General features: G+C 38.7%; 1 protein-coding gene across 3 annotated transcripts in view; it reads left to right on the top strand.

Annotated features, from left to right (window-relative positions):
- Dennd1b (DENN domain containing 1B) overlaps nucleotides 1-20,130 on the top strand; it is a 231,217-nt gene that overhangs the window by 31,326 nt on the left and 179,761 nt on the right. The gene's annotated exons all lie outside the window — the stretch shown is intronic.

Below are 20,130 nucleotides of genomic sequence, written 5' to 3'. Positions count from 1 at the left end.
TGAATACACACTATTGTGTGTCCTAAAATTAGAGATCCCCTTTTAAGTTCTTCAGAATAGTATACAATAGATACTTTGGAAATTAGTAGTATTCCAGAAAATGAGATCTGAGGATGAAGCATAAGTGATAAACCAGAGTCTAAAGACTCATGTAACTGTCAAGGTGATGTAGACTAAGGCGGCTGTAGGAAACACTGGCTACAGTTACTGCTGTGCAGCCTGATGGACACTGAGCCATGTTTTTGTTTGTGGGGTGGAGTGCAAGGCCTTGCACATGCTAAGCAAATGCTCGACTGCTGCCAAGCATACCCTCTGCTGTGGGTACTATAACTTTATATGAATTGTGTTTTGAAAGAGTAAAACTTACCTTAAAAGTAGAAGACAGCCGTGTTTCATGGTCTTTGCCTACTTGAAATAGTGCCACTGTATTGCATTGTATCTTATTTATTTTTGTAATTTTTGCAGAGCAAAATGGGATTTTACATATAAAATCTTAAGTTAATTTTGGACTTTTCAACAACTCTTTGTCAGTTTCTGCAGCTATAACTTTTACTGTTGAGAAAGTAAAGCTCCTTAAAGTTCTTTGATGCCAAGGTCTCAGGATTATGGAATAGAAGAGCCAGGACTAAGACAGTGTGCTATCTCCATGTTATCTCTACAGATTGCCTAATTTGTTTTAGTTAAGGTACTTTTAGAAAAATTTCTGGTCTATGATTTGTATTTTTAACTTTCAGTTGGATAATTAGGTTTAAACTACTATATAAAAACTTATTAAAAGCTAGACCTGGTGTTGACTGAAGTTTTCTGTCCTGCCCTGTCCTGCAGCCATTAAGTCCCAAAGAAAACCACACAGAGGTCTACATTCATTATAAACTGATTGTCCCATTATCTCAGGCTTTTTATTTACTAAATTTTATAACTTACATTAGCCCATAATTCTTGTCTGATTTAGCCATGTGGCTGGGTACCTTTTTTGGTGAGGCAGTCACATCTTGCTTCCTCTGCAGCTGCAACTGCCAACTGCAGAATTCACTTCCCAGAATTCTGCTGTTCTCATTGCCCCACCTCAACTTTCTGCATGGTTGCCCCATCTACACTTCCTGTCTGGCTACCGGACAATCAGCATTTTATTGAACAAGTACAAGAAAGAAATGTTTACAGGGTAAAACCATTGTCCCACAGCAACCTGGTGGTGCATGCCCTTTATTCCAGCAGAAGAAGGTAAATCCCTGTGTTTTAGAGGCTGGCTAGTTTGTGTAGTGAGATCAAGGATAGCCAGGGCTGCATTGAGAAACCTTGTTTTAAAAATCCAAAAATAAGAAAATAAGCAAATAAACAAAAACAATTCCTCCAACTTATTAAAGGGTTGGAGAGATGGCTTGGGGAATAAGGCTACTTACTGTTCTTCCAGAGAACATGAGTGTGGTTTCCAGCATCCCACTGTGGCTCACTATGTCCAGTAATAACACTCCAGCTTTAATATTTTCTCCTCACCTCTACTGCGGTATGCTTGTGGTTTACATATGTTACATATGGGGAAAAGAACTACATAAACAATAAAATTATTGTTGAAGATTATTCATTAACACATTGTTATATGGAGTTTATTTTCATACTGACTTTAATGCTTTAACATTAGCATCTACTTGAAATTAGATTCCTTGTGCTGGAGAGATGGCTCAGCAGTTAAGAGCACTGACTGCTCTTCCAGAGGTTCTGAGTTCAATTCCCAGCATCCACATGGTGGTTCACCACCACCTGTAATGAGATCTGACACCCTCTTCTGGCCTGCAGGCATACATGCAGACAGAACACTGTATACATAATAAATAAGTATCGAAAAAAAAGAAATTATATTCCTTGAGTCTGCTTTAATGATTATTTATCTTTTTGGTAGGTTTAGCAATAGCTATAGGTATCCTATAGAAGGCGGTATTATAATCACTTTATATACTCATTGAGTCATAAGGAGTATACACCTGAATCATGTTGGCTGGTCTAGCTCAGCATTTGCAAGAAGTGCTAGTGCTTCAGCAAGAGGACTTGACAGATGTTATTTAGTATCAGCCAGTGATGTTTGGTCTTGATTGAAAGAAGCTAGCTCTATCCAAACATAGGATAATGATTGACTTCCCTTATCCTTTTTCCTTTGTAGCTTTGAGAAATTTCAGAAAACAGAGACTTTTTGTTAAAGAGAAAACTGTCTTTATGTGTAAAGCTTTGGCTTCTTTTGTTTTCAGAACACAGAAGCTCTTCATCTTTCCAGCCACTGGGTTTATGCATTAACCTAGACATGAGCTTTCCTTTTTTCCAGAACTGCAGGGAACAGTTTTTGGAGATCATATAGGAAGTGCGGATGATTATCACCTATTTTCCAGAAGTGCTTTACAGTATAAGTCTTCAGACTTGGTTAGGTCAAGACCCAGGTACAAATTCAGGGATCTAGTAATTAGTGTGACGACATAAAATTCAGTCTAATAGTATACCATGTCTCCAAGGTAGGTGAATGGCAGAATGATAATCTATGTCATTTAATAAGAGCGACTTGAGCATCAATGGCTATCTGTGGGGTATTCTGGAAATAATACCACAAATAATGAGGAATTACTATATTAAGACATTTCATTTGTGCAGTAGTTGCAAGGGCACAAAGAATGGAGGGCTGGATGTGTGCTTGGCACCATTAAACGAGGAACTGTTTTCAGGATGATGAACAGAGCATAGATGTGGCAGTGACACAAGGAAGTACACAAGAGCAGTAGAGCCGTGGGCGGGATTCAGTCAGCACATCTGCAGAGAAAGGTCACAGTCAGAAACTTCTCAGGACTTAAGGATCATTTCTATGACGTGTAGAATTTACCATTTCATGATAAAATATAGTAATATAAAAAAGTTTCATGACTTTGAGTCTCAAAATGAATAGATTGGATTAGATATTTTAGTTTCTCTTTGATGCAAAATTTGACTCTTTAAGCTATTTCAAAAATGTTTATGAATTCTAGAGAGAGGGTTTGATAGCTCACCTACCTTTCAGCTTCTGATGTACATTTCTATTAGTAGAAGTCAAATATCCATTGTTAAGTGAACGTGACATAGTTCATGCTAAAGCGAATATAAGCTGCTGGGCAGTGCTTCTGATCACTGCTTCTAACCAGAAGTGTGCCTACTCTATGAAAAGTAACTTACACTAATGGGTTTTTCTTTTTTTTTTTTCTTTTTTCTTTCTTTTTTTTTTTTTAAAGTAGGGTTGATAGTAAAGACTGAGAAAAAAACTGAGCTTGGACTCTAAACTTTATGTTTTTACTTTCCTACCTTGAAAGCCAGGTTATCTTTTAAAAGAGAAACAGTAAAGCGGTCTTTTTGCAGAACACATAATGGGGTGGGGCCACTCTGCCTCCTTGCACTTGGAGAGATAGAGTGACTAACAAATAAGAGTCAAATCTGCCCCTAAACTTTGTTTGAGACTTGGTCTAGTATTTAGCCTTGGCTGGCTAGAACTCGCTGCATAGGCCAGCTTTGCCTAGAACTCACAGAGACAGAACTGCCTGTCTCTGCCTCCTGTGTGCCACCCTACCTGGATAAGGTATGATAGTTTAAAGTTTGAATCTTGTGTAAATAGGGATATGAAACTGGGTTTGGGCTAGGGAGATGGCAGTTTTTAATGTGTTTGTGTCACAAGCCTGAGGACATCAGTTCCATTTCTAGAACCTATGTAAAAACAACAAAGCTAAACCCAGTGTGGTGGTGTGTGCCTGATACCATAGTGCTGGGGAAGTGGAGACAGGAGAATGCTGAGGGCTTGCTGGATAGCCCGTATGTGTGAATCAGAGAGCTTCACGGAGAGACCCTGTCAAGATATATCTATATCCATCCATCCATCCATCCATCCATCCATCCATCCATCCATCCATCCATCATCTCTCTCTCTCTCTCTCTCTCTCTCTCTCTATCTATAGTGGAGAGTGATCATGTAAGACACTTTACATCAACTTGTACCTTCTACGTACATGTGAACACATATGCATGAATACATACAAAGAAGCTGAAGTTTATCTTTCAGTTTTGACATGAAGAAGTGATATTTCCATTTGACATACTATCAAGGTTATGCTTTTAAGGAGAGCTTTATCTGTATCTTGTGTATTTTCTACTCCATGTCACTTCATCAGAGAGGAAAGTCTGTCGATGCACCCATCCACCCACCCATCCATCCACCCACCCACCCACCCACCCATCCATCCCTTCATCTGTATGAACTTGAAGTATTTGTTCTAAAAGTACCAGGGGCACACCGTAACTTTAGAATCCAAGTTATGCTAGTTTCCAGAGTAAGCTTTGAAGCTTGATTTTTTTTTCTAGTCTTTTTTCCCCTCCTGTGTGTTCGAGGATAATCCCTAAAGCTGTTTTTCTAAATCAGCTTTCAAAATTTTCCATTCATTTTTAATCTGTGTTCTAAAGAATAATGGCCAATCTGCTGGGAATGGAAATCCTCCAAATAGAAGCCTGAGAGAATGTGGAGATTGGAAAGCAGATGGTCTGGCTGAAGGGTGCTGTTCTCTGAACTTGTCCAAGGCTCCATGTTTCTTTCCTTTCTGTTATTATCTAGGCTTTTATTCTTGTCTGCAGAGTCAAAACCAAGGCACTAACTCTGTCTAAGTTGAAGTCACATGACAGGCAAGAGGAGTACTTCGGACAAGAAATTTCTTCTAAGGCTACACAGGGGCAGCTTTGATACATTACTTCCTTTGTTAAGGACTTGGTCCATGACAGTTTTACCATAATTTAGAAGAGTTTGGAAACTTCAGCTTTTACTCATTGATCAAGTGCTGAGGAAGAAGGGAAAGGACCTTAGGAAGGTCAACATACGTTTGGTTGGCCACTTATGCCTGTAGTGTTGAACTGGGGCGTCACATGCCTTTAGTAGCTCACTCTAGGTCTAGGTATCTGAGCACTCATCTGTAACTCATTCTTGGCTTTAAGTAGTCCTATGTTGTCTTTTTTTTTTTTTTTTTTTTGCTTAAAAATTTTTATCTGTTTGTCTGTCTAATCGTGTGTGTGTTCATATGTCCCATGGAATACATGTAGAGGTTAAAGGACAACTCAGTAGTGCATTCTCTCCTTCTACCATGTGGGTCCTGGGGATTATCAGTCTTACTTTTGTGTGCTGAGCCATCTGTCTCACTAGCCCTTACTTTCATTTGTCATCCTTCCCTTCCCCTGCAAACTTTACATCTAATTTCAAAATGTTAGTTGCTGCATGTTTCAGTAGTTTAAAAACATTACCAAGGAGTGGGGTGGAGAGATGGCTTAATCGCTAAGAGGATTGACTGCTCTTGTAGAGGACCTGGGTTTGAATGCTTTCACACACATTCCTCAAACTATCTGTAACTCCAGTCCAAGGGACCCAACACCTTCTTCCGGCCTTCACAGGCATTGTTGAAAGTGGTGACAGACATACCTGCAGGAACACACTCTCTCTCTCTCTCTCACACACACACACACACACTCTAAATAATTAATAAAAAAAATTACCAAGGAAAGAGTGGTGGGGCTAGCTCTTCAGATTCTAGTTCAGCTCATTAAAAATGTCCAGTTACACTTATAGTAGATAAACTATAAAACTATGATGAAGCTTTAAAAAATGCCAGATGTCCATGGCCATGTGCACTATTGGCCATTGCCATGGTGTTGCTTTCTCTAATGTCCACTGTGATGTGCAGTGCTGGCCACTATCATGCTATTGCATTCTGTCCACTGTGATGTGCAGTGCTGGCCACCATCTTGCTATTGCATTCTTGTATGTCCACTGGGATGTGCACTGCTTGCCACCATCAAGCTATTGCAGTTTCTCTAGTAGACCTCCTTCATCTTTCATTTCTCCTCTCACTAGTCTACTTTCTACATTAATTCTTTGTTTATTCTCAGAATGACTTATGTCTAACAGCAAACATAAATTTTAAAACCTGGAACATTAATTCATGTATATAATATGCATTAATCAAATCAAGGCCATAAACATGTTTGTCTCTTTATGATTATTTTGTTTGGAGCTTCTTCTAATTATTCATAAAATATGTGATAGATTACTGTGAAGAACCGTTCCCTTACTATGCTGCAGACAACCAGAAGGCATCATTCTAACAGTATTTTGTACATCTTATCCACCCTCCATCCGTGTAACCTGAACCCTTCCCCTCTGAGCCCTAGTAAGCAATAACCTACACTTGGATTTTGCAGCTTCCATCTATGAGAGATAGCATACTATATTTTTGTTTCTGTCTGCCTTAGTTCATTTAATAAAGTATCCTCTAGTTCCATCTGTTATTACACAGATGAAAAGCTATCATTCTCTTCTGAATGAATCATATTTTGTTATTTTTTCCATTTTATTTATCTATTCATCTGCTGACAGACATTTAAGTTGATAATATATCTTAGCTACCATGAATGGTGCAGCAATAGACATGGTACCTCTTCTATATTGATATTATTACTATGTTGATATTATTTCCTTTGGATCATATAGTAGACTATTAGACATTATCGATGTGGTAGGAGGGCTACAAGGGATTGACTTCAGGGGTGTTGTGCATGTTAAATTGAGATACATTCTCAGGCTAATTTTTTTTTTTTTTTGAGAAATTTCCACACTGTTCTTCACATTGACTATACTAACTTACACTCCTACTGGCAGTGTTTAAAAATTCTTTTTACTCGATGTCCTTAACAACATTGCGCTTTTAATGAATATGTAGATTTTTTTTTTAAGACATGGAATCTTGGCTGTCTTGGCTGTGTTGTTTTCCAAATTGCTAGACTCAAGTGATGATCCTACTTCAGTGTCTTGAGTAGCTGAGATGATAGGAATGCAGCAGTGTGTCTAGAGTGGTGTCGATGGAGATGTCAGGTCAGTTGGTTATCTTTCTTCATCTTCTGTCGGTGAGATAATTCATGGAAAGAAAAGATATTTAATGCTATACATATGTATGTATGTATAGACTCATTCAATTTTATAGTTGTAAGAGTTGTATCATTCTGGTAACTTAAAAAAATTATGTTTAATGTGAATGGGTGATTGCCTGTGTGTATGTTTGTGTACCATAGGTATACTGTGATTGCAAAAGTCTAGAAGAGATTGTCAGAGTTCCTGGGGTTAGAGTTACAGATTGTTGTGAGCCACTCAGTGGGTGCTGGGAATCAAACCCTGGTCTTCTGCAAGAGCAGCCAGTGCTCTTAACTGCTGAGTCATCTCTCCAGCCAGTGATTTTGTTAGCTTTTATATTATTCATGATCATAGTCTTAGCCAAATTTAATTTTGTTTTGTTAAATATTTTTTATGCATTATATTCAGTTTTTATAGATTTCTTTTCCTGCAGCAGAAGTGAAATATTTAATATTTCTTGCTCACCATTGTGTGCACGCTTGGTTGTACTCTTCAACTTGAATGCTTTTCTTTTCTAGGTTTAGATTTGCATATGACCCCAAAATGAAGACTTGCTTCTCTAAGCCAGACATACACTGTGTATAAGCATTGATGATTTCCTAAGAATACATTTGTTTCTTGTGTTAATTACGATATTTATTACCTCCTTAAATAATTACAGTAAAAGTTTCTCTTTTCCTAAGACTTGGGGAATCAGTTTATATAACTGTATATGCCATGGTTTGATTCTTAATTCATAATTAATTGCATTCATATCATCCACAAATTACTATTCATGTGCATTCTTTTAAGCTGCCCTTATTATTTCATAAAGTTTAGTTTTTAAATTAACATACTGTGTTCGACAGTTTTGAAATGAGGTAAAAGATTATTTAACCACATTAAGAACATCTACTTTCAAATAGTATCTTTTATGGATGCAGTCATGACATAATTTTAAACACTGTTTATTGCTGTGGATGTAATTTGTATGATCATAGTTGAAGAAGTGCAGTCCTTCTCACTGTATAGTAGATATTCCTGAATTCGTTTATGATTAGACATACTTGCATGAATTCTTCTTTTACTACCTCCTATGACCTGATTTGTTTAATGTGTTCTTATCTTAGTTAAAAAATAATCTATAAATCGTTTTTGTAATTATGGATTGCCCAGTATTTCATTTCAAATTCTAAGTTTTAATTAAATTCCTGTTTATTTAATTATTTTACCATTGTTCAGCTTTTATTAATTAATATTTATCTAAAGGTGAACACAATTTTTTCGACCTGCATTTTGACCATAATCCCTTCAGTGATAAATATTGTAATAAAAAAATTGGTTGAGAAATATCTATTGTAAAAACTGCAAGTAAAAGATAATGTACTGTAATTCTTGAATGTGCCTTTCGTTAACAGAATTTTAAATGCATGGGAATGACCTAGATAAGCCTGTGTTTTAGGGCTCTCTGTGTTAGAAAATGTGTTGCCAATGTGGGAATTGGCAACTGAGACTGCTCAAGTCCTGAACTCAAATTTTTCTCTTATCTCTGTGTTAAACAATGGAAAGTTTTACCCTGTGGTCAGATAACATCTCCATCAGGTTCTCAACAGGGTACCTTAGTTAATTTTCCGATGAGTGCTTGACAGGATTTTCTCTTTGGCTAGCTGTTTGGATGAGAGTCTAGACAAGGAGAGGCTTGGCACTTGCAGGGCTTCTCAATTTCATTATCTTGAATGTTGAGTAAGAGCAGCCTCCTCTGATGTAGGGACTCCATGCCCAAACAACAGGGACAAAGGCATAGCTTTTGTTCTTGGGAGAGGAGCTAATGTGACCACAGTGCACTGTGAAAATCCATTATGGGAAGGGAAAAGTGTCTCTTGGAAGGTGAAGGCTTAGCAGTTTAACCCTGACCATCAAATCTTGCAGAAAGCAGGAATGTGTTAGTAGGGCAGAGAAGGAGAGACATTTATGCAGGTCTGTGTGTTGAGCTCCTAAAAGCACATCAAGTGGGTGACTGTCAGAGATGGGGCACTTGAATCCTAGTAAGAAATGCAGATCGCCAAGTGTGACTTTTGACTCAGTATTTTAAAGCGGTCATTTACCTTCTTACCTGGAGGACTGGGCAGCAGAGTGCAGCATGATTCACAGAACTGGAAGTGTAATCATTCTCTGGCTCTTTTCCGAGAAGGCCCATTGCTGACCTTTGTTAGGTTGTGTTTATTTACTGCTTGCTGTGGTGGAGAAAAGCCCTGTTACTCATTTTCTTCATTGTGTACCTTGCTTTGCTTAATGTGATGGTGTATGTTCACAGAAATACATCTGGTCATATTACTAGGCCCCCGAATTGGTCTGTATCCCTTTGGCATTTACTCTGTTAATACAAAAGTCTCCTAGAGGTCACCATTATTGTACAGTTCAAAGGAGAAACTAATTGTAACTTTACCATGGAAGGATCTGGAGACTTATTTTTGAACTTATATTAATATTCTGCATATTGGTAGTTATATGTAAGTTGTATTTGCTAGAAATTAAATGTTAATCCCTGTTTATATGACTAGACCAATATGAACTAATTGTTTTCTCTTATCCTGACAATATAGGTCCTTCGTAGATAGGAGTATTGCCAATAATTAAGGCTTCATACAGTTGGGCTTCGTGCCTGGCAACACCAAAGTGTGTAAGTTACTCCTGAGAATAGCTGGGTGTAGATTACAGGTTAAGCAGTTTTGATTATATTCTAACAGTGCACGATCAAAGGAGATAAAGGCTGTAGGTGAGGGGAGGAGGAGAGAGATGGTGCTGGCTATTAATAATGACACGGGTGAATACAGGAGAAAGGAAAGGAGTGATATTAAGGTGGGCAAGTTAGGGAACAACTAGTAAAGCCACAGTGTAATGCTCTCAGTTTGAATTAGAGCCCAAAGCTGTAAATACAAAGATTCATTAGGGGTGCTGGGTCTGGTGGCACATACCTGTAATCCTAGCACTTAGACTGAGGCAGGAAGATACAAATTCAAGGCTAGCCTGGGCTATAATCTGTTGTTCTCTGCGCAACCCCACCCCAAGTTTGTTAGGGGATTATTATGTAAAACAAATATGAAAGTATGGTGCTGTATAAAACAAATGGTTGGACTTTGTCAGGTCCTTGGTGAGGGGAAGAGTGTATGTGTGCAGAGCTGGAAATGGCAGGCCATATCATTTTGGTCAGTGCATTGTTTTCCACTCACCATGGTCAGGTTAGTGTACTTAGATCTTATCGTAATTCTTCTTGGCTTGTAATAGTGCCTGCTTGATGCGTGAATACCATTGGTTAATAAAGAAATTGTCTTGGCCTGTGATAGGGCAAAAGAATAGAGGTAGGCAGGGAAAACTAAACTGAATGCTGGGAGAAGGAAGGTGGAGTTTAGAGAGAAGCCATGTAGCCCCTATGAAACCAGATGGAACTTTACTCTGTAAGCCACAGCCACATGGCAATACACAGATTACTAGAAATGGGTTAAATTAAGATTCAAGAGTTAGCCATTAAGAAGCTAGAGCTAATGGGCCAAGCAGTGATTTAATTAATATAGTTTCTGTGTGGTTATTTCGGGCCTGAGCAGCTGGGAACCAACAAGCTGTCTCTACACCTGCTAATGATGGTGAACATGTTTACCAGACATCTTTGGTGTTGGGGACTGTTCTGAGCACTGCATGTACTCATACTTGTCCTCCCTACTCCTACATCCTCCAAGGAGGGTGCTATTATTGCAAGTACTTTATAAGATGGAAATCAAGGCCAAGTGATGAAGTCACGTGAGAACAATCCCACGCTGCTGCTGAAGTAGAGTGTGATGTGTGCAGATAGAGTCAGACTTTGGATCTCAGCCTTCTGCCTATCGTTCTGTGAATTCTTAAGGAATTTTTTGAGGGTATAATTAAACATGACCTAAAATGTTAAACTTTAAATGTTTTCTCCTTCATAATTTAACTTCTTTAGAACATCTTGCTCAAATAGCAGCTTATTGCTCACTTTTGTGGAGAAAAATCAGCAAACAACTGAGTTGAAGGATTTTTAAAATTCCATCTCAATGAATTTTCTTTGTATTATGTGACAGATTCTCCTCATTCTGATTCTTTTATTAATCATTTTATCCTTTGGCTGTGACCACCCTGAGGAAGTCCATTGAATAAAGCAGAATTTGCTATTTCTCAGACTCCCCAGTGGCCAGTGTTCTGTGAGATATTAATTGCCCATTCCATTGAATCGTTAGGTGTCATAGTGGTCTGTTGTTGTGAAGAGACACTATGACCATGGAAGCTTTTATAAAGGAAAACATTTAAGTGGGGTTTGCTTAACTAGTCCATTGTCATCACGGTGGCACACAGGCAGACGTGATGCTGGAGATGATGCTGAGAGTTCTCTATCTGGATCTGCAGGCAGCAGGAAGTGAGAGACAGTGAGCCTAGCTTGAGCATTTGAAACCCAAAGCTCACTCCTTGTGACTCACTTCCTCCAACAAAGCCACACCTCATAATCCCCGACAAGTAGTACGATTTTCTAATGACAAAACAGTCAAATATATGAGCCTGTGGTGACCATTCTTATTCCAGCCACCACACAGTGTTACCGTATAAGATCACTACCATTTGTGAGAGCAGTATGCTCCTTTAAGGGTAGTCAATTCTAATCTTTTTGGAGATATTTTATTTTCATAAATATAAAAGTCTATTAAATTAAGACTTCTCAAATTGTCAAGTAACTAAAATACATATATAGCAACTATAATTAAAGAACTTGTTTCTAACTTTAAGAATATTAAGTTGAAAGAAAATGGTTTGTTATTATCTGTTATATATTTTTTTCTGAGGTTTTGAGAGAGAATTTAATTGTGTATTTCATGCTGACCTGGATGGAATACTTTATGTAGTCTGGGTAGACATGGACTTGCAGCAATCCTCCTGTATCAGTCTCACAAGTGCTAGGGTTATAAGCATGCGCATCACACCTGTTAATTTAATTTTAAAGTATAACTTTAGAATCAGCAAGAATTGTAGGCATTCTCCTTATTTTGATTCTAAAAGCCATTAGAACAGATTACAAAAAATTCAAATATGTGGTTGGTTCTTTTTTGATTAAGTTTTAACAATATTTATTTTTATTTTATGTGAGTATTTTGTGTGCATGTGTGCATGTGTACTCGGTGCATGACTGGTACTTGAGGCTGAAAGAATGAAAATAGGTGTCAGATTCCCTGGGAATGAAATCACAGATGGTTGCACGTAGCCACGTTGGTGTAAGGAACTGAACTTAGGTCTTCTGCAAATAGCCAAAGCTTGTAACGGCTGCAGTCTTTCTACTTCCTTTTTGGCTAATCTTAAAGAATGTTTTCATGGTTAGAAAGGTGACTCAACTGTGGAGTCCCTCAAGCTCTTGCAGAGGACCAGACTGATTTGCAGCAACCGTGGTGGGTGGCTCAGGGTAGACTGTAACTCCAGTGCCAGGAGCTGACACTCTCTTTTGAACTTTGAAGGCGCTGTCCTTGTGCGTATGCCATCACACGCGTACACACACACACACACACAACTGAAATATAATAAAAATATTCAAATAAAAATGTCTTCCTTCTATTTATTTTTTTCAAGAATGAACCCACAATTCATTTGAGTAGAATATATAATACCTGTTGCTTTGAGAAATTGCATGGGCTGTCTTCTGCCACATTTTCTGTAGATTTACTCCATTCGTTCACATTATCCAAACATGTTGGAACATTTACAAAATAATCTAAATATATTTAACCTTGAAATAGGTTACTATTTACCTTTTCTACCTATAAAATATATGCATCTATATATCTCATCTCTATCATCTATCCATCTATCGATCTATCAATCTCTATGTTTTTTCAAGACAGGGTTTCTCTGTGTAGTGCAGGCTGTCCTGCAACTCACTTTGTAGACCAGGCTGATCTTGAACTCACAGAGCTCTGTGTTTCTCTGCCTCCTGAGTGCTGGGGTTTAAGGCTTGTGCTACCACTACCTGGTGAAAGAATATATTTTTGTAGTAAATTATTAGGGTTGGAGAGGTGGCTAAGTGATTAAGAACCACTCACTGGTTTTGCAGAGGACACAGGTTCAGTTATCAGCATCTCCATCAAGTGACTCCCAACTACCTACAACTTGAGTTTCAGGGGATCTTACATCCTCTGGACTTCTCAAAGTGCATCGTATAGGTGCTGTGAGGTACAGTTCTTCAGTTCTTGAGGTCAAAACTATTTTTATAATGATGCTGAAACATTATTGTTTTGTACTTCCATTCTTTTAGAGACTCTTTCACATAACGTTATGACTTTGATGATTAGTAAAATGTTTGAAACATGAAGAGACATGCCCTGGCAATGCTGAAGCAGGCATGGGCAGCCCGTTTATATTGGGTTTCATGGTCGGAGTTGATGAGGATGACTGGCCAGGTTTCTTCCTCCAGGACCAGTTCCACCGAGATATGAACTCGGATTGCTGGATTCAGAGTCCAGAGCGTTAAACATTACAGCACGGGAACTGGTGCAATAAAATGTATGTTTGGGTTTTCTCTTTTCTTTCTTTCTCTTTCTTTCTTTCTTTCTTTCTTTCTTTCTATTTTTCTAATGTATAACTTTTAAATTTTAGCATGATACACATTTGTTCTATTTTACACTGAGTAAAGCTCTTTGGTTACCTCAGTAATATTCAAGATCTTACAGTTGATTCTGATCCTACTATGATATATGTTGCAAGGCTAACTAAAACACTTTGGGACAAGTTCAAGGGACATTTTCTTTCTAGGTACTATTTATTTCCCATTTCTTTCATGAAGTGTGGTGCCTTCTCAATTGGTAACATGGCTTTCCCTTGCTGATGTGCTTGTTACCTTTAGATGATGTTCTGAAGATATGCGAAACATTCTCTCTGCTACTCACCTGTTTATCACTGCTATAAGTATCCACAGCCAAAGACAATATACGTTTATTTGACTTGCTTTTCCACATTCCAGTTCATCATTTAAAGAAAGCAGGGCAGTACCTCGAGGCCGGAACTGAAGCTGAAGTCTTGGGGGAGCACTGTTGACTGTCTTTCTCCTGATGGCCTGATCAGTTTGCTTTCTTGTATGCCTCAGTACCACTTGCTCAGAGGAGGCACCATCCCACATCAATCATTAATCAAGAAAATGCCCTCCAGACTTGTCTACAGTCATTCTGATCGTGATATTTTCTCAGCTGAGGCTTGTCTTCCTAGAGATGTCTAAATTGGTGTCGAGATGACAGAAACCATTCAGCATACCACTATTCTTGATTCCATTTAAATCATAATCAGATTTTATGTTAGATCAGTCTGAGTATTATCAAAATAAAATGATGAAATTTTTCTTAAATAAATAGATATTTATGGAGGAATTATATAAATCCATTGAAAAAAGAATGAGAAAGAAAACCTTCAATTAAGGAACCGAAAACATTTGGAATATAAAACATGATTTTTGTCTTCAGGACGTTTAGTTATGAGGTGAAATATTTTAGCTGTATAAAGCAGTATAGTATTTTAAATTGGCTGGCTCAGGCCATGGCCATGCCTGCAAATGAAACAGGCTGCCGTTTAGGGCTTGGGAAGGCCTCATGGCCTAAGTCCAGAGTAATGATAGAACTCAGGGAAATGTGCAAAAAGGAACATAGCATTTCCAGAAAGGGTTTCACTGTCTGTAGGAGTATAAATAAATCCTCAGAATTGGGAATAATGTATGAAAGATAAGACATTTTATTGGAGTGTGCTGAAAATAACTTAGATAGGAAGGATAGAGTCAGGAAGTGTAGAGTCTTGCCCCAATTAATTGGTCTTATTATATGGATCTATTTATTGTTAAAAATCGAATATCTTATTGAGTCATCAATGACTCGGTCCTTAAGGATCTTTTGTTCAGGTCAGCAGTAGGGAACCTCTAAATATTTTTTCTGTGGAGAGCATATTATACTCTTAAGATTGACTTCATTGCAGCTGGGTGAGAGGAGCCAAGTGTCCGGAAGACTAGTCAGCTAATATGGCTTTAGAGTGGGGTGAGACAGAAGAGGAGGCATGGATGGGAGCTGTGTTTCCAAAGAGGACTAATGTGATTAGGAGCTGATTAGATACAGAGGATAAAGAAGGCGGGAAGGCATAGCAAAGCTGATTCTGGGCTTACAGGTTTTGGTGCCTGCTTCCATTCCTCAAGTGAGGCGATCATGATACAGTTTCAGATACTAAGAGGCCCCTGAGTCCTAAAGTGGGGCAAACGCCGCCTCGGGATGAAGATGCTTGCTTGTGCACAGAGCGTCTGTGGAAGCACTCTGCTTTCTGTAGGGCTAGAAGTGTTTCTGATTTGGGAGATTTTCACAGTTTTGCATATCTGCATAGACTAGACAATTTAGCATTGCTAACCAGAACAGTTGAAAGCCCAAATGCTGTCTGTCCATTCTGAAACTCGTGGAGTGTGGCACCAGTGGTATCTGTATCACTTCAATTTTGAGTATCAGTGTCAGTAAGTACTTGAAATATGAAGAGGATGTGGTTCTCAAAAGGTTTGAGAACATATTTTCCTTTCTTTAAAACATTATTTTTAGATTCATTTTATGTCAATGAGTGTTTGATTGTGTGCTTGTAATTGCAACATGTATGTGCCTGATGTCCACGGAGGACAGGTGTTGTATCCCCTGGAACTGGAGTTACAGATGGTATGTGGGTTCTGGGAACGGAACCTGGAGTCTCTCAAGGGCAACAATTGCTCTAAAGGGAACTATCTCTCCAGCCTTGAGAAATTTTCTTTACAGAAAGATTAGGGCGGTGGTGAAGTGCAAACTCTCATTTTGGGGAAATTAAAAAAAATTACAGTTTGCCTACCAATGTATGCACGGGAGTCAAGGGATCATTTTGGAAATTAAAACAACAGCAACAACAACAAAACAAAAACATAAAACAACTGAAACTTACTTGGAGAAGAAAGTTTTAGAAAAACTAAAAACCTGGTGCCTACTAATGTATGAACTGGAGCCAATTTTAAAAGTGATGTCTTTTAGGTAGTTCTTCGGACAAGAGCTGAGAACACTGCATTGCATATAGGAAATGATTGGTGAGGGAATAGCTGTAGAATGCTATGTTTGTTTTAATTATCCATGGGAAGTAACTCATTCTTCATTTTACCGTTTTAGGCAGAGAAACAAAGGACTACATTCTTACAAGAGAGATTTAGCTGTATTGTCATGTTGAGTGGACCATTAGGAAGGTGGCTGGCAGACCTGGAGCAGTCCCTCTGTATGTGGGAAAGCTATGCAGACATGTCTGCTTCAGTGGAATGGAGCCTGACACACATGGGAAGGGTCTCCTGTCTCCAGTGATGTCTGATTATCTGTTCATCCTACACGGTCAGTTGACCTTCTAAACATGATGTCCTCCTGGAATTGGTAGAGCCAGTCCAGTTGTCTCCAAGCCAGTGGCTGTTGTCTATTTGAGTGCACAATTGACTCCTAAATTATAACCCCAATAACTAATAATTATGTTTTAAGGAAATGGGTAAAAATTGTCCTAGGACTTAATTATTAGTAAGCATATTCAGACTATTAGGTTTTTTTTTCCCACTTCTAGGAAATTATCCTGTTGTAAGTATTAGCATTATGCTTAATAGTCATAATGCTCACCTCAAAGGTTAAAGATATATACCCACTTTCAGTTCAAGACAATTCTGAATACCCTCTAGGAAGGTGTTTTCCCCAAAGTTATCTTTTCCTCATTTTAGAAATTAGTTCTTTGAAAATTTCATACAATGCATTTTTCTTATTATCATCCCGACTCTTCTCAGATCCACACCCTCTTCCCTACCTACCCACCTTTGGGACTTCTTTTAGATTTTTAAACCATCAAGCACAGTTCCTGCTGCCCATGCACTTTTGGATGTGTGGTCTTCTGTTGGATTTGACTTGCTTGAGCCTTCCCAGGTCTTGTGCGTGCTGTCACAGTTGCCAGGAGTTCATATGTGCTCTGTTGTGTCTGGAGAACACTGTTTCCTTGTAGACATCTAAGGCCTCTGCTCTTAAAGTCTTTCAGTTTTCTCTTTTGCCATTATCCCTGAGCCTTGGGAGGAGGGGCCGTGATATGAATGTTACATTTAGGGCTGAGCACTCCACAGACTCTTGTTCTCTGCAGCTTGGCCAGTTGTGGTTTTCTGTGTTAATTGCCACATACTGTAAAAAGAAGCATCTATGATGAGGATTGAGAGATGACACTCCTTATTAATTTTTAAAAAAATTTTATGCAACATATTTTGACCATTTTCCTTCCCCTCCCTCAACTTCACCCAGATCTTCCCTACCTCCTTACCCACTCAAAGTCTTGTTTCTTTCTAAAATAAACAATAATTAAAACACAAGAAAACAAACAAACACAATACAGTAAACTATAACAAAAACAATAGCACACACAAAAACACGGAGTCCCTTTTGTGTTGGCCAGCTGCTCCTGGAGTGTGGTTGATGTGTATTATTCACTGTCACTTCAGTGGGGAAAACTGGTTTTCCCAATCCTAGCAGGTATTGATTATAAATATCTTTTTGGGGTGGGGCTTGTGCCTGCTTTCCCTTCTCCACAGTAAACTGTTTGTCTGGCTTGAAGTTGTGCAGGTATTTTGCGTGATGTCACAGTCTCTGGTTTCTTATGTGCAGCGGTTCTATTGTGCCTGGAAGACACTGTTTCCTTGGAGCCATGCACTATCTCTGGCTCTTACAAACTTTCTTCTTTAAGGAAACTTCTCTTTTCAACATATGGAAATTGGAGTTAGGTTTTTTTTTTTTTTTTTTTTTGGTTTTTCGAGACAGGGTTTCTCTGTGGCTTTGGAGCCTGTCCTGGAACTAGCTCTGTAGACCAGGCTGGTCTCGAACACACAGAGATCCGCCTGCCTCTGCCTCCCGAGTGCTGGGATTAAAGGCGTGCGCCACCACCGCCCAGCTGGAGTTAGGTTTTGTGCATGGTGATAGATAAGGGTCTAATTTCATTTTTTCTGCATGTGGATATCCAGTTTTCTCAGGACCATTTGTTGTAAATACTTTTTCATTTTTTGTCCATACTTAATGGCTAAAGTTGTGTGTACTCAGTTTGGGTCTTTGATTTTGTTCATTGGTCTGCATTTCCATTTGTGCCAGTAACCATATTTTTTTTTATTATGGCTCTGTAATATATCTTAAGATATGGATGGTAATACTTCCAGCATCGTTCGTTTTGCTCAGAATTGTTTGACTCTCTGGGGTCTTTTGTGGTTGCATATACATTTTAGGATCAGTTTTTCTATTTCTGTGATGAATGAGATGTGCATTTGTATTTTGATAGAGATTGCGTTGAATCTGTAAAAGGCTTTTGGTAAAAAGTCATTTTCATAATATTACTTCTCTCAACCTGTGAGCATGGGATGCCTTTCCATGATCTGGTTTCTTTCTTGAGAAGTTTGACATTTTCATTGCAGAGGTATTTCACATTCTTGGCTAGGTTTATTCCTAGAGATTCTTTGAGGCTATTGTGAATGGTAGTGTTTCCACAGTCTCTTACTCTGTGTGTTGTTGGTACATAGAAAACTCTTCATTTGTGCAAATTGCTTCTGTGTCCTGCCATATTGTTGGCCTTTGCTTATATCTTTTAGCAAGGCTTATTCCTTTCAGTTGTTCTGAAAGTATATTTTGGCTATATTTCTGTTCATATAATTTTTGTACAACTAACATGCTTTCTTAGAGCTTTTGAGCATTTTATTCCATTTTTTTTTGTCCTTCATTGCTACTGTTAAGAAGTATGCTGTGAGACCTATAAATAAAATCTTTTTTTTTCTTTTCTAGGAAGATTTTGTAACTAGCTTTTTATGTTTTAATTTCATTGTGATGTCTCTGCTGTTTCTGGAAATCCTACCTGACTTTTGTGGTTCCTCACTCTGAATATTGTGTCTCTCATTAGTTTTGGTAGTCTTTAATCCTTCTCATATTATTTTCTTCCTTTCCATTGTACACATCCCTCTCTTTTGGTCTAGTCCTTTAGAATTTGAAGTGGATTTGTCACTGTGCTGGCTCCCTTTTGTCATCTTTACACAAACTAGAGCCACCTTGTGAGAGATCACCTCCATCTAACTCTTGTGTGTGTGCGGAGGAGGTATTTTCCCCGATTACTGATTGATGTGGGAGGGCTGGGGCCCAGCCCATTTTGAACAGAGCTACTCCTGGCCATTTGGGTATGTGATGTATAAGAAAGTAACTGAGCAAGCCAGAACACACAAACTAGTCCTCATTGTTTGTTCCTCCAGCATCTTTGCTTTTGTTCCTGTCTCCAGGTTCCTTTCTCTTGCTCTGCCCTGGATTTTCATAATGATGGACAATAACCTGGAAGACTTAATAAACCTTTTCCTCTCCAAGTTGCTTCTGGTCAGTGTTTTATCACGGCGACAGTGCTGACTAGGACAGTTAACATAACCACTTCCTCCTGTCCTCCTTCCTCTCAGTCTTTCTCTTCCTTCCCCTCCATACTCTTATCCCTGCCTTTCTTTCTTCCCTTCTCCCTTTCCCTCTTCCCCTCCTTCTCATCCCTTTCTCTCTCTCTCTCTCTCTCTCTCTCTCTCTCTCTCTCTCTCTCTCTCTCTCTCTCTCTCTCTCTCTCCTTCTGTCTCTGCCTTCACCTCCCTGTACTTGTTTAACTTTGCTCTCATTGATGTCTGTCTCAGTTCACTGTATCTCTCCTCTGCATACCATGTATGTATATGATCTGTTTAGTCCCCCTGCCTGCCTTGTGTGTGCGTGTGTGTGTATCCATCACATGTGCAGAGGTCAGAGGACAGCTTGTGTGAGATAGTTTTCTCTTTCCACAATGTGGGTGTTTAAATGCAGGTTGTTAGTCTTGGTGGCTGTCTCTTTTCCCCAGAGTCATTGTGCCAACCCAGTTTGCTGTCTAGACATTGAGGTCATATTTCTTAAAGTTCTGATTTTTAAAGCTCCCCTTTCAAAAAAAACTTACTGTTTGCATATATTTTGTTTTGAATCATTCTTATTGTATAGAAATTGATCCTGTGTTTATTATACATGATGTTTCAATTATTTTAGTATCTTAAGCCTTTGATGAGGTGTGGCATTTGGCAAGATCTAAATTGACTCTTTCCAGAGGCATTTGTTCTTGAATCTGCCATGTGCCTGAGGTCACAGAGC

Source organism: Chionomys nivalis, chromosome 5, assembly GCF_950005125.1.
Source record: "Chionomys nivalis chromosome 5, mChiNiv1.1, whole genome shotgun sequence".
NCBI classification, from domain to species: Eukaryota; Metazoa; Chordata; class Mammalia; order Rodentia; family Cricetidae; genus Chionomys; species Chionomys nivalis.
Note: the sequence above shows the minus strand (reverse complement) of the source record. Positions and strands in the feature narration are given on the sequence as shown.